The sequence below is a fragment of the Bos mutus genome, chromosome X, assembly GCF_027580195.1.
Source record: "Bos mutus isolate GX-2022 chromosome X, NWIPB_WYAK_1.1, whole genome shotgun sequence".
Lineage (NCBI taxonomy): Eukaryota > Metazoa > Chordata > Mammalia > Artiodactyla > Bovidae > Bos > Bos mutus.
The window spans coordinates 41,140,831-41,153,370 of record NC_091646.1 but is presented as its reverse complement, the minus strand read 5'-3'; the positions used below and the strand labels follow the sequence as shown (position 1 = coordinate 41,153,370).

General features: G+C 37.1%; 1 protein-coding gene across 2 annotated transcripts in view; it reads left to right on the top strand.

Moving 5' to 3' along the window:
- PWWP3B (PWWP domain containing 3B) overlaps nt 1-8,274 on the top strand; it is a 64,768-nt gene extending 56,494 nt beyond the window's left edge. The window contains exon 8 of one of the 2 annotated variants that reach the window (XR_011463211.1): nt 6,565-8,274. The gene's annotated coding sequence lies outside the window, so the exon portion shown is untranslated. The remainder of the gene's footprint in view (nt 1-6,564) is intronic. The other variant, XR_011463210.1, reaches the window with a different exon arrangement.
- The last annotated feature ends 4,266 nt before the right edge of the window (nt 8,275-12,540 follow it).

The window sequence follows — 12,540 nt, the reverse complement described above, 5'->3', positions numbered from 1 at the left end:
CCGAAGAATTGATGCTTTTGAACTGTGGTGTTGGAGAAGACTCTTGAGAGTCCCTTGGAGTGCAAGGAGATCCAACCAGTCCATTCTGAAGGAGATCAGCCCTGAGTGTTCTTTGGAAGGAATGATGCTAGAGCTGAAACTCCAGTACTTTGGCCACCTCATGCGAAGAGTTGACTCATTGGAAAAGACTCTGATGCTGTGAGGGATTGGGGGCAGGAGGAGAAGGGGACGACAGAGCATGAGATGGCTGGATGGCATCACTGACTCGATGGACGTGAGTCTGAGTGAACTCCGGGAGTTGGTGATGGACAGGGAGGCCTGGTGTGCTGCGATTCATGGGGTCGCAAAGAGTCGGACACGACTGAGTGACTGATCTAATCTGATCTGATACTTTCAATTTTGGTTTCTGCATGTCCATGGTCATCATCTAAAAATACAATTAATTTTTGTATGTTAGTCCTTTATCCTGTGACCTTATTGAACTAATATTTGTTCTGAGCAGATTTCATATGGCTCTACAATTCCTTTGTGTAAATATGTGGTAACAATGATTATCAGTTCAGTTCAGCTCAGTCACTCAGTTGTGTCTGACTCTTTGCGACCCCATGGACTGCAGCACGCCAGGCTTCCTGTCCATCACCAACTCCCAGAGTTTACTCAAACTCGTGTCCATTGAGTTGGTGATGCCATCCAACCATCTCATTCTCTGTCATCCCCTTCTCCTTCCACCTTCAATCTTTCCCAGCATCAGGGTCTTTTCAAATGAGTCAGTTCTTCACATAAGGTGGCCAAAGTATAGGAGTTTCAACTTCAGCATCAGTCCTTACAGTGAATATACAGGACCGATTTCCTTTAAGATGCACTGGTTGAATCTCCTTGCAGTCCAAGGGACTCTCAAGAGTCTTCTCCAACACCACAGTTCAAAAGCATCAATTCTTTGGTGCTCAGCTTTCTCTATAGTCCAACTCTCACATCCATACATGACCACTGGGTAAACCATTGCTTTACCTTGATGGACCTTTGTTGACAAAGTAATGTCTCTGCTTTTTAATATGCTGTCTAAGTTGGTCACAACTTTTCTTTTAAGGAGTAAGCATCTTTTAATTACATGGTTGCAGCCACCATCTGCAGTGATTTTGGAGCCCCCAAAATAAAGTTTGTCACTGTTTCCACTGTTTCCCCATCTATTTGCCATGAAGTGATGGGACCAGATGCCATGATCTTTGTTTTCTGAATGTTGAGTTTGAAGCCAACTTTTTCACTCTCCTCTTTCACTTTCATCAAGAGGTTCTTTAGTTCTTCTTCACTTTCTTCCATAAGGGTGGTGTCATCTGCATATCTGAGGTTATTGATATTCTTCCAGGCAATCTTGATTCCAGCTTGTGTTTCCTCCAGCCCAGAGTTTCTCATGATGTACTCTGCATATAGGTTAAATAAGCAGGGTGACAATATACAGCCTTGGTGTACTCCTTTCCTGATTTGGAAACAGTCTGTTTTTCCATGTCCAGTTCTAACTGTTGCTTCCTGACCTGCATACAGATTTTTCAAGAGGTAGGTCAGGTGGTCTGGTATTCCCATATCTTGAAGAATTTTCCACAGTTTTTTGTGATCCACATAGTCAAAGGCTTTGGCATAGTCAATAAAGCAGAAGTAGATGTTTTTCTGGAACTCTTTTGCTTTTTCCATGGTCCAGTGGATGTTGGCTTTTTGATCTCTGGTTACCCTGCCTTTTCTAAATCCAGCTTGACCATCTGGAAGTTCATGGTTCACGTAATGTTGAAGCCTCTCTTGGAGAATTTTGAGCATTACTTTGCTAGCATGTGAGATGAGTGCAATTGTGCAGTAGTTTGAGCATTGCTTTTCTTTGGGATTGGAATGAAAACTGACCTTTTCCAGTCCTGTGGCCACTGCTGGGTTTTCCAAATTTGCTAGCATATTGAGTGTAGCACTTTCACAGCATCATCTTTTAAGATTTGAAATAATCACTTGGAATTCCATCATCTCCACTAGCTTTGCTCGCAGTGATGCTCCTTAAGGCCCACCTGACTTCACACTCCAGGATGTCTGGCTCTAGGTGAGTGATCACACCATCGTGATTATCTGGGTCATGAAGATCTTTTTTGTATAGTTCTTCTGTGTATTCTTGCCACCTCTTCTTAATACCTTCTGCTTCTGTTAGGTCCATACCATTCTGTCCTTTATTGTGCCCATCTTTGCATGAAACGTTCCCTTGATATCTCTAATTTTCTTGAAGATATCTCTAGTCTTTCCCATTCTATTGTTTTCCTCTATTTCTTTCCACTGATCACTAAGGAAAGCTTTCTTATCTCTCCTTGCTATTCTTTGGAACTCAGCATTCAAATGGGTGTATCTTTCCTTTTCTCCTTTGTTTTTCATTTCTCTTCTTTTCACAGCTATTTGTAAGACCTCCTCTGACAACCATTTTGCTTTTTTGCATTTCTTTTTCTTGGTGACGGTCTTAATCCCTGTCTCCTGTATAATGTCATGGACCTCCGTCCATAGTTCTTCAGGAACTCTTTCTATCAGATCTAATCCCTTGAAACTATTTGTCACTTCCACTGTATAATCATAAAGGATTTGACTTAGGTCGTACCTGAATGGTCTAGTGGTTTTTCCCTACTTTCTTCAATTTAAGTGAGTTAGATAATAAGGAGTTTATGATCTATTATGACATAGAATAAAAATGTACACTCTGAAAGAGCCTAGAAACTATGTCACTAAACAAAACTCACATGCACTATGTATCATCATATGAGAAACATGGAGTAGAAATGGAAATTAAGAAGACGTAAATATACTTAATAACAAAGACATGCACTTCAGGTAAGAACTTGTCATTGAGGCTGCCAATAACTCTAAATTTCTAATCTTAGAAGATAACAGTGTTTCAAATGACACCTCTAATAGAGGAGTCAGAATTCAGTATTCATGAGTAGATCTTTCCTAACCAACCACAGATGTTTAAATAATATGGTTCCATATTGACTTTTTTTTCATATTTCCTTCTTAAAAGGACATTTCTTTCATTGAATTTACAATTTGGCTTTATCATCTAAACAGGTCACATAAATGATTGGCAGTACTGAAGCTAAGACTTTGTCCGTGTCCCCTCTTTTCATCAAGTACCACTCAGTTGTTGCTATGGTCCTTGGCAACATCATGTACTGTGCTATGGGAACATAATTTTCCATGGCATAATTGCTTTAAAAATCTGGAATTTGCTTCTGTATTCTACTTATACTTATTATGAGCTTGAATGTCAGCTTCAGGACCAGCTTCAAAGGAATTTTTGCTCTTTTATTTCTGCTTAATATCTAATGCTCTGAGCAGTGCCTGGCACATAAGAGGTACCCTCAAAATATTTGTTAAATGAAGGAAATGGAAATCATGTCTCTTGAGATCTGCTCTTTATTTGTACTTTTTTCAAAAAGTGAAGCTCCTGAGAAACCTGTCATTCAACTCCTGTGATTTCTGAGGCTTAAAAATACTTTACCAACAGAAAGGTATTAACCAAAAGGTACAAACAGTTATGCAAGATGAATAAGTCCTAGAGGTCTACCATAGAGCATAGTTCCTGTAGCTAATAATACATTTAATACTGAAAATTTTGCTAAGAGGCTAGATCATATGTTAAGTATTTTTATCACAAAATGATAGTTATAAAGAAGACAGGAAAAAACTTTTGGAGGTGATGGATATATTTATAACAGATAGTGGCCATGTTTTCATGGCTGTATACTTACCTCCATATTCAAAGTTGTATAGGTGGAAAATGTAAAGCTTTTTATGTAAATTGTATCTCAATAGAGTGATTTTAAAAAAGCACTATACTCATTCCAATGAGATATATCGGAGGATGGAGCTTTTGACATAAGCCCAGCATTATCCAAGCATCGGGAACACCTTTGGCAAAAGTTAAATAGAAAGTAAAATATGATGGAAGAGTGTAAGATCTTAGTGCATGCATACTAAGTCATTTCAGCTGTGTACAACTCTTTGTGACCCTATGGACTATAGCCTGCCAGGCTCCTCTGTCCGTGGGATTCTCCAGGCAAGAATACTGGAGTGGGTTGCATGCCCTCCTCCAGGGGATCTTCCTGATCCAGGGCTTGAACCTGTATCTCTTCCATCTCCTGTGTTGGTAGATGTGTTCTTTACCACTAGCACCACCTGGGAAGCTCCCCAAATCCTTGGATTTTAATTTAATTTGACACAGGAGCAAATTAATTTTTATTAAATTTTTTGGAGTTTATTTATGGGAAATTCATAAAGGAAAAGGAGAGGGTTTTTTGTTTGTTTTCAAATTCAGGGCATCTCTACATTCTGGTCATTTTATTATTGGTCTATCTAAATGTGATCTAATATTAGAACTTCTGATGAACTTTATTACAACATAGGTGGATGTAAGGAAGGATGAGAAATAGGAGAGCAAAACTAGAACTACAGAGAAAGACTATCTTTGTAAATGAATAATTTACTGCTATAGGTGTGGGAAATCTTGCTAATGAGAGCATGGTAGCCAGGTGGCTAGACAAAATCCAGAATGAATCCATGGTACTACTAACTATAGCACCAGGAGCACAGGGCTCAATCAGCAATTATTAATAAAAAGTTTTCATATGCTGAGTGAAAAGACAACTCTAATAAAATCTGGTGATGGGATATGCAGCTACACACTTGACTTATCATAAGTTTAATTAATGATTAAGATATGTGAGTTAGAAGAGCAAAGACCTTATGAAACATTGGAATGAAGGTGGATTAAAGGTCCTCCATTTCCCTGGCTACTTGTTTCCACATTGAAAGATTTCACAATTGCACTCCTGATCTCTCTCCCTAAGCTTCCCTCCCTTGGGGAGGATGATTGATGAGCTTGGGAGAAGAAATTGAGTTCCTAGGTCGGTCTTGTCTTCTGTCTTTGGATCTTACTGTCTACAATGAGGATTCAGTCTGGCTTTCTTTATGCTGTAAGTTAAAATGGACTTGTTCTGTGGTGCTAGGAGTTGAGGAAGGCAGCAATTTTCTAGCAGTAACAGAGACTGGGTCACTAAATTTGTCTAGCTCAATGGGGGAATTATTTGCAAACACTTAGGTTAAGTCTCAGGAATAAAGCTAACATTTTGATGTTCACCTCACTGTGTAGACTTCCCTTGTGGCTCAGCTGGTAAAGAATCTGCCTGCAATGTGGGAGACCTGGGTTCTATCCCTGAGTTGGGGAGATCCCCTGGAAAAGGGAAAGGCTACCCACTCCAGTATTCTGGCCTAGAGAATTCCAAAGACTGTATAGTCCATGGGGTTACAAAGAATCAGGCATAAATGAGCGACTTTCATTTTGACTATTCTCTGTCACCCAAGTCTTATTTTTTTATTGATTCTAATTAGGAAACATTTAAAAAGTGCTTAACACATCTGCTGTATTAACCTCAAAAAGAAGAATAAAGCCGTTCAAATCTCATGAGTTTTCCAGGATGACTTAATATAAATATAAATAATCGGGATGGCTTAATATAAATATAAATAATTAGCAGGAAGATAAAAGTGGTAATATTTTTTGTGGACTCTTCCATTTCAGGAACTTTGGAAGATATTTCAAGCTTCAAATTTAAAAATCATTGTACTAGACACTGAGAATACATTTTTTTTTTCTGTGAGATTGTTCTTGAAAGACCTTTGTCACTTCTGTTCCTGGGTGAGCAATATAGAACTCGGGCTACAGTCTGAGATACTTCTAATCCCAGAATATTTTTCAAAAGCAATTGTCTTCAGATGTATTTATATATCATCTTTATATAAACCTGTCTTTGTGTTAAAAGAGAAAATTCAATTATATTTGGAATTTTAGGATAAAAGGAAATATTATACTAAATGAGAAGTTTAAAAAAATCCTCCCTTGAAATTGAGAAGTTTGGGGTAAGTTATTGGCACAAATGGTATGCAATGAGAAGGCATTCTGTTTATCCAGATTGAGAGTCCAGCAGATACGTATGCAATTGAACTACTTAGCAGAGTAAAATGTACATTTAAAAAAACAACAACAACAAGGGACAGTTTTGTGTGCACACTTGTGAGAAACAGAATTCTTTCATTGTATTATTGGAGCTTCCCTGGTGGCTCAGAAAGTAAAGAATCTGACTGCAGTGCAGGAGACACAAGAGACCCGGGTTCAGTCCCTGGGTCAGGAGTAAATGGCAATGGCAACCCACTCCAGTATTCTTGCCTGAAAAATCCCATGGACAGAGGAGCCTGGTGGGCTACAGTCCATGGAATCACAAAGAGTCAGACACGACTGAGCAAATAACACTTTCACTTTTCTTTCATGTATATAGGGCTTATTCATTGAACAATAGAGTATATTTTATGCATCTTTACTTTTTGGTGCTTCTGGCATCCAAAGCAAGAGTTGGCTATTGACTTCTGGACTGATCAACATTTATATTTAGTCCACCGAAGAACAGGGAGTTGTTTTGTAAGCTATGCTTGTGCTTGCGAGGTGAACATAGTGGTAGAAACATATGGAAACGGGAATGTTGATTCTGATTTCAGGTAATACAAAATGAAAACATGCCACCCATCTCTGCCACTGAATACAGCTACAGCTGGGAAAGAATGAGTGGAGAAGCTGAGGACTTTGAAATATAAATAGCAGCGGGCAAGTTGAGAAAGGACAACCAAATTCAAAATATCAGGGAACTGACAGTGAGTTTAACATATTTTTTACTTCTTGTACTCTCTGTCTTGAATGTAATACACTCTGAAAGTGAGTACTGTGGTGTAGAAAGTGAGAGTTTAGAGAGATTAAAATAGTTGGATGAAAAATGTCTAACATTCATTGAGATTACCGATATAGCCTTTCCTTCCTTTCTTTGAAATACACCTCTCATTGTTAGCACCTCTCATTGCTAAGTTGTGTCCAACTTTCTTGCAAACACATGGACTGCGGGCTCCTCTGTCCATGGGATTTCCCAGGCAAGAATACTGGAGTGGGTTGCCACGCCTTCCTCCAGAGGATCTTCCCAACCCAGGGATCGAACCTGTGTGTCCTGCATTGCAGTCAGATTCTTTACCATCCGAGACACCTGGGAAGCCCACATTTCACATTACATACATTTTTTTTCAAAATGCATCATTAAATTAAATACAAAATCTGAAACTGTAAAGCATCTGAAATAAAATATAGGGAAAAAATTTTATGACCTTCAGGGAGGCAAAGACGTCTTAGATATGACACCAAAAACATGATCCATGACAACTTGACATTATCAAAATTAAAGCTATTCTCCTTGAAAAACACTGTTAAGAGAATGAAAAAAAATAAGCTACAGAGAGAAAATATTTTCATACCACACCTGATAAAGGACATGTATCCAGAATACACACACACACACACACAAACTCAGAACTCAGGAAGCAAATAAACAAACCAACATAAAATCACAAAACTCAATAATATGATAATAAACATTAAACATCAGATGGGAAAAGAATTTTAACAGACATTTTGTTAAAGAATATATAGGAATCACAAATTAGTACATCAAAAGATGTTTAACACTATTAATTATCAGGAAAATTCAAATTAAAACCACAATGTGTTAGCATCACACACATTTTAGAATGAATAAAATTAAAAATATTAACCACACTAAGTACTGGATGGGATGTACAGAAGTATTGAATGGGATGTAGAAAGACTGGAACTGTCATACACTACTGGTGGGAATATGAAATGTCACAGACACATTAAAAAACAGTTTGGTAGACCACAAGTAACAAATGTCTCTGAGAATGTAGAGAAAAGAGAGCACTGACTCACTGTTGATAGGAATGTAAATTGGTATAGCCACTGTGGAGAACAATATGGAGGTTCCTTAAAAAACTAAACATAGAACCACCAAATGACCCAGCAATTCTACTCCTCTGTATATATCTGAAAAAAAAAACATTAATTCAAAAAGATACATGCATCCCCAGTGTTCATAGCAGCATCTTTATTATTGTCAAGATATGGAAACAATCTAAGTGTCCATCAAAAGATGAATGGATAAATAAAATTATATATATATATACATATACATATATATGTATATATATAATTGAATACTATTCAGCCATAAAAAGAATGAAATTTTGCCATTTGTAACAATGTGGATTGACTTGGAGAGTTTTATGCTAAAGTGTAATAATTCAGACACACAGAGAGAAATACCATGTAATATCATGTGTGGAATCTAAAAAGTAAAACAAGTTAGTGAATGTAACAAAAAGCAAATGGATATCTGTTCACAGATGTAGAGAACAAAGCAGTGGTTATCAGTGGGGAAGGAAAGGGTAAGGGACAAGATAGGGGTGGAGGATTAAGAGGTACAAACTGTTATATATAAAATAAATAAACTACAAGGATATATTATACATCACAGATAATATAGCAAATATTTAATAATAAATATAAATGCAGTATAATCTATGAAAATATTGAATCACTATGCTGTACATCTGTAACTTACATAATGTTGTACATCAACTATATATTGATAAAAATAAAGAGGAAGAAAGAATTCTAAGGGATTGATGCTATGGAAAATGTTTGTCAGCTGGCTTTATGGTCTTCTGTGCCAGCTGAGTGGTGAATGGGGCATTTGCTTCTTACCTCCCATTTTTTGTTATTCCTCTATTGCTGTTGTGGTCAGTCACGTCTGATTCATTGTGAACCCATGAACTGTAGCCCACCAGGCTCCTCTGTCCATGGAATTTTCCAGGCAAGAATATTGGAGTGTGTTGCCATGCCCTCCTCCAGGGGATCTTCCTGACCCAGGGATCAAACCCACTTCTCTTGCATCTCCTGCATTAGTGGGCAGGTGGGTCCTTTATCACTAGTATCACCAGAGACATCTATATGAAATGAATGGTTATGTATAAATACAAATGTTATGTTTTTGTGGTAGGTGTTTTTTGTATTTTTTAATATTTTTCTTTTCCTTTGATTTCAACCTCTCTCAAAGGCTTCTAATTGGCCTCTTTCTGATCACAGGGTTATAAATAAACATGACTGCTTGGAAAAAAAAAACAGGTTGGCCATTTCTTTAATAATTAAACACGTGCCTATCATATTATCTAGACATTTCACTCTTAGATATTTCCCAAGAGAAATGAAACAGTACATCCATAGAAGATATGCGCATGAATGTTCATAGCAATTTAATTTGAATTAGTAAAAAATACTGTAAACAGGAACATTTCGAATGTCCACTGAGAAGTAAATAAATATAGCACCACTATTCACAATAACCAAGACAAGGAAACAACCTAATTGTCCATCAACAGATGAATAGATAAAGAAGATGTGTTACATATATACAATGGAATACTACTTGGCCATAAAAATAATGCCATTTACAGAAACATGGATGTAACTAGAGACTATCACACTAAGTGAAGTAAGTCAGAAAGAGAAAAACAAATACCATATGATATCACTTATATGTGGATTCTAAAATATGACACAAATGAAGAAATGAACTTATCTATGAAACAGAATTGGGATATAGAGAACAGACTGGTATTGCCAAGGAGGAGGGTGGTGGGAGAGGGGTGGAATGAAACGCTGGGATTATCAGATGCAAACTATTATACATAGAATTGATAAAGAACAAATTCCTACTGTGTATCACAGGGAACTATATTCAATATCCTGTGATAGACCATAATGGAAAATAATATTTTTTAAAATTAATGTATATAGGTATATATCTGAATCACTTTGCTGCACAGCAGTAGTTAACACAACACTGTAAATCAACTATACTTCAATTTTAAAAATAAACTACAAACTGTAATATATCGATACCTATCCCTTTACCTCAGCTTCCCCAGTGGCTCAGCAGTAAAGATTCCAACTGCAATACAGGAGATGCACCTAGACTCAGGTTAGATCCCTGGGTCAAGAAGATCCCTTGGGGGAGCTCATGGCAACCCACTGCAGTATTCTTGCCTGGAGACTCCCATGGACAGAGGAGTCTAGCGGGCTATAGTCCATAGGGTCACAAAGAGTCGGACCCGACTGAAGCGACTGAGCATGCACACACACCTACATCTATACCTACAGCTACATCTCTATACCTATCTATCCAGATATCTATAGAAATATATCAGTAATAGAAATGAGTTAGTAATATATGCTACAATATACATGAATCTCAAAACAATTATCATAGTGAAACAAGACCACCAAAACATATGCACACACTGCATTATTGCATTAGTATGAAATCATACAAAATTCAAGACCTGTGAGTAACCATGGAACAGGAGGGAGGGTGCAGAGAGAACAAGAAAGGATTATCAGAGGAATGAAGAAGCTTCTAGGAATCAATGAAATGAAATGTCATCATCTTGAGAGTGGAGAGAGTTTTATGAGCTCATATATATGTCAAAAGGCTTCCTGGGTGGCTCAGCAGTAAAGAATGCACCTACAGCAGGAAACATGGGTTAGACCCCTGGGTCTGGAAGATCCCCTGGAGGAGGGCATGGCAACCCACTCCAGTATTCTTGCTTGAAAATTCCATGGACAGAAGAACCTAGTGGGCTACATTCCATGGGGTCTGAGAGAGCCAGACAAAACTAAGTGACTGAGCGCACACACACATATATGTTGAAAACTGTACTGTATAGTTTAAATGTGTAACAGCATGTTTTATGTCAAACATATCCTCATACATCCATTTAATAAAGTAAAATAATGGAAAAAGACAAACCATGCAAACATTAAACATAATGCTGGAGTGGATATATTACTATGGTAAAAATTATATTTCAAAACAAGGTTCATTTAAGGGATGAAGAAGGGTATAACAATGCTAAAGGATTCAATTGAAGGATTGAAAATCCCAAATGGATATGTGCCTTGCATGTGTGCTCAGTCTGACTCTGCAGCCCAGGGCTTCTCTGTCCATGAAATTTTCTGGGCAAGAATACTGGAGTGGGTGGCCATTTCCTACTCCAAGGATCAAACATGACTCTTTTTCATCTTCCGGCTTGGAGGGCAGATCTTTTACCACTAGCGTCACCTGGGAAGCCCAGATATGTGCTTAACTGAGCTTCAAAATAACTGAAATAAAAAAGAAGGAAATTAAAGAAGAAATAGAAAATTAGGCATTTGTAGTTAGATGTTCTAACACTATTTTCTGAATAACTTATAAATAGTAAGTTTGAATAAGATTTAGACAAGACTATCAAATAACTGATCTAATTGATATTTATGAAGCACTCCACATGGCACCTGGCATAATAAATATTCTTTTCAAATGCATATGCATCATTTACCAAGATAAATGATATTTTGGACCACTAAAAATCCTCAATAAGATTAAAATGTTAAAATTATACAATATATCTTCTCTGGCCATAATGAAATTAAACTAGAAATAAATTACAGAAAAAAAATTTTTAATTCCATTGTTCTAAAATTAAACATCATTCATAAATAATATGTCAAATGGGAAGCCATAAGAAAAGTTAGGAACTATTTTGAAAGGAATAAAAATAAAACACAAGATATCCAAATTTTTGTGATGCTTTTTAAAGCAATATTTAGAGAGAAATTTATAGCATGAAATATTTGGAAGAGGAAATAAAGATCCCTAATCAATTATCTAAACTACCACATTAAAAAATTAGCAAAAGAAGAGCAACTTATACCCATAGCAAGCAGGAAGAATGAAATCATAAAAATAAGAGTAGAAATCAATGAATTTGAAAGAAGAAAATCAATAAGGAAAATGAATGAAAATACAAGCTGACTCTTTCATTATAAGAAAATTGATAGCACCCTAGCCTGACTGACCAGAAAAAAAAAGGAGATCAAAAAAGAAGAAAAAATTACCAATTACTAGAAGTTAAAGGTAGGATATCACTAAAGATACTGTAAACATTAAAAATATAATAAGGAAATATTATAAATGTTTTTATGCATAAATTCAACAACACGCTTTATATCAACTACTGTCTGAAATAAACTATCGACAGTCATTCAAGAAGAAATCTACAGCATTCAGTTCAGTTCAGTCGCTCAGTCGTGTCCAACTCTTTGCTACCTCATGGACTGCAGCACACTGTCAATCACCTGTCCTCCTTGCCCATCACCAACTCCCAGAGTTTACTCAAACTCATGCCCATTGAGTCGGTGATGCCATCCAACCAGCTCATCCTCTGTCATAGCCTTCTCCTCCCGCTTTCAATCTTTCCCAGCATCAGGGTCTTTTCAAATGAGTCAGTTCTTCACATCAGGTGGCCAAAGTATTGGAGTTTCAGCTTCAGCATCAGTCCTTCCAATGAATATTCAGGACTGATTTCCTTTAGGATAGACTGGTTGGATCTCCTTGATGTCCAAGGGACACTCATGAGTCTTCTCCAACACCACAGTTCAAAAGCATCAATTCTTCAGTGCTAAGCTTTCTTTATAGTCCAACACTCATATCCATACATGACTACTGGGAAAACCATTGATTTAACTAGATGGACCTT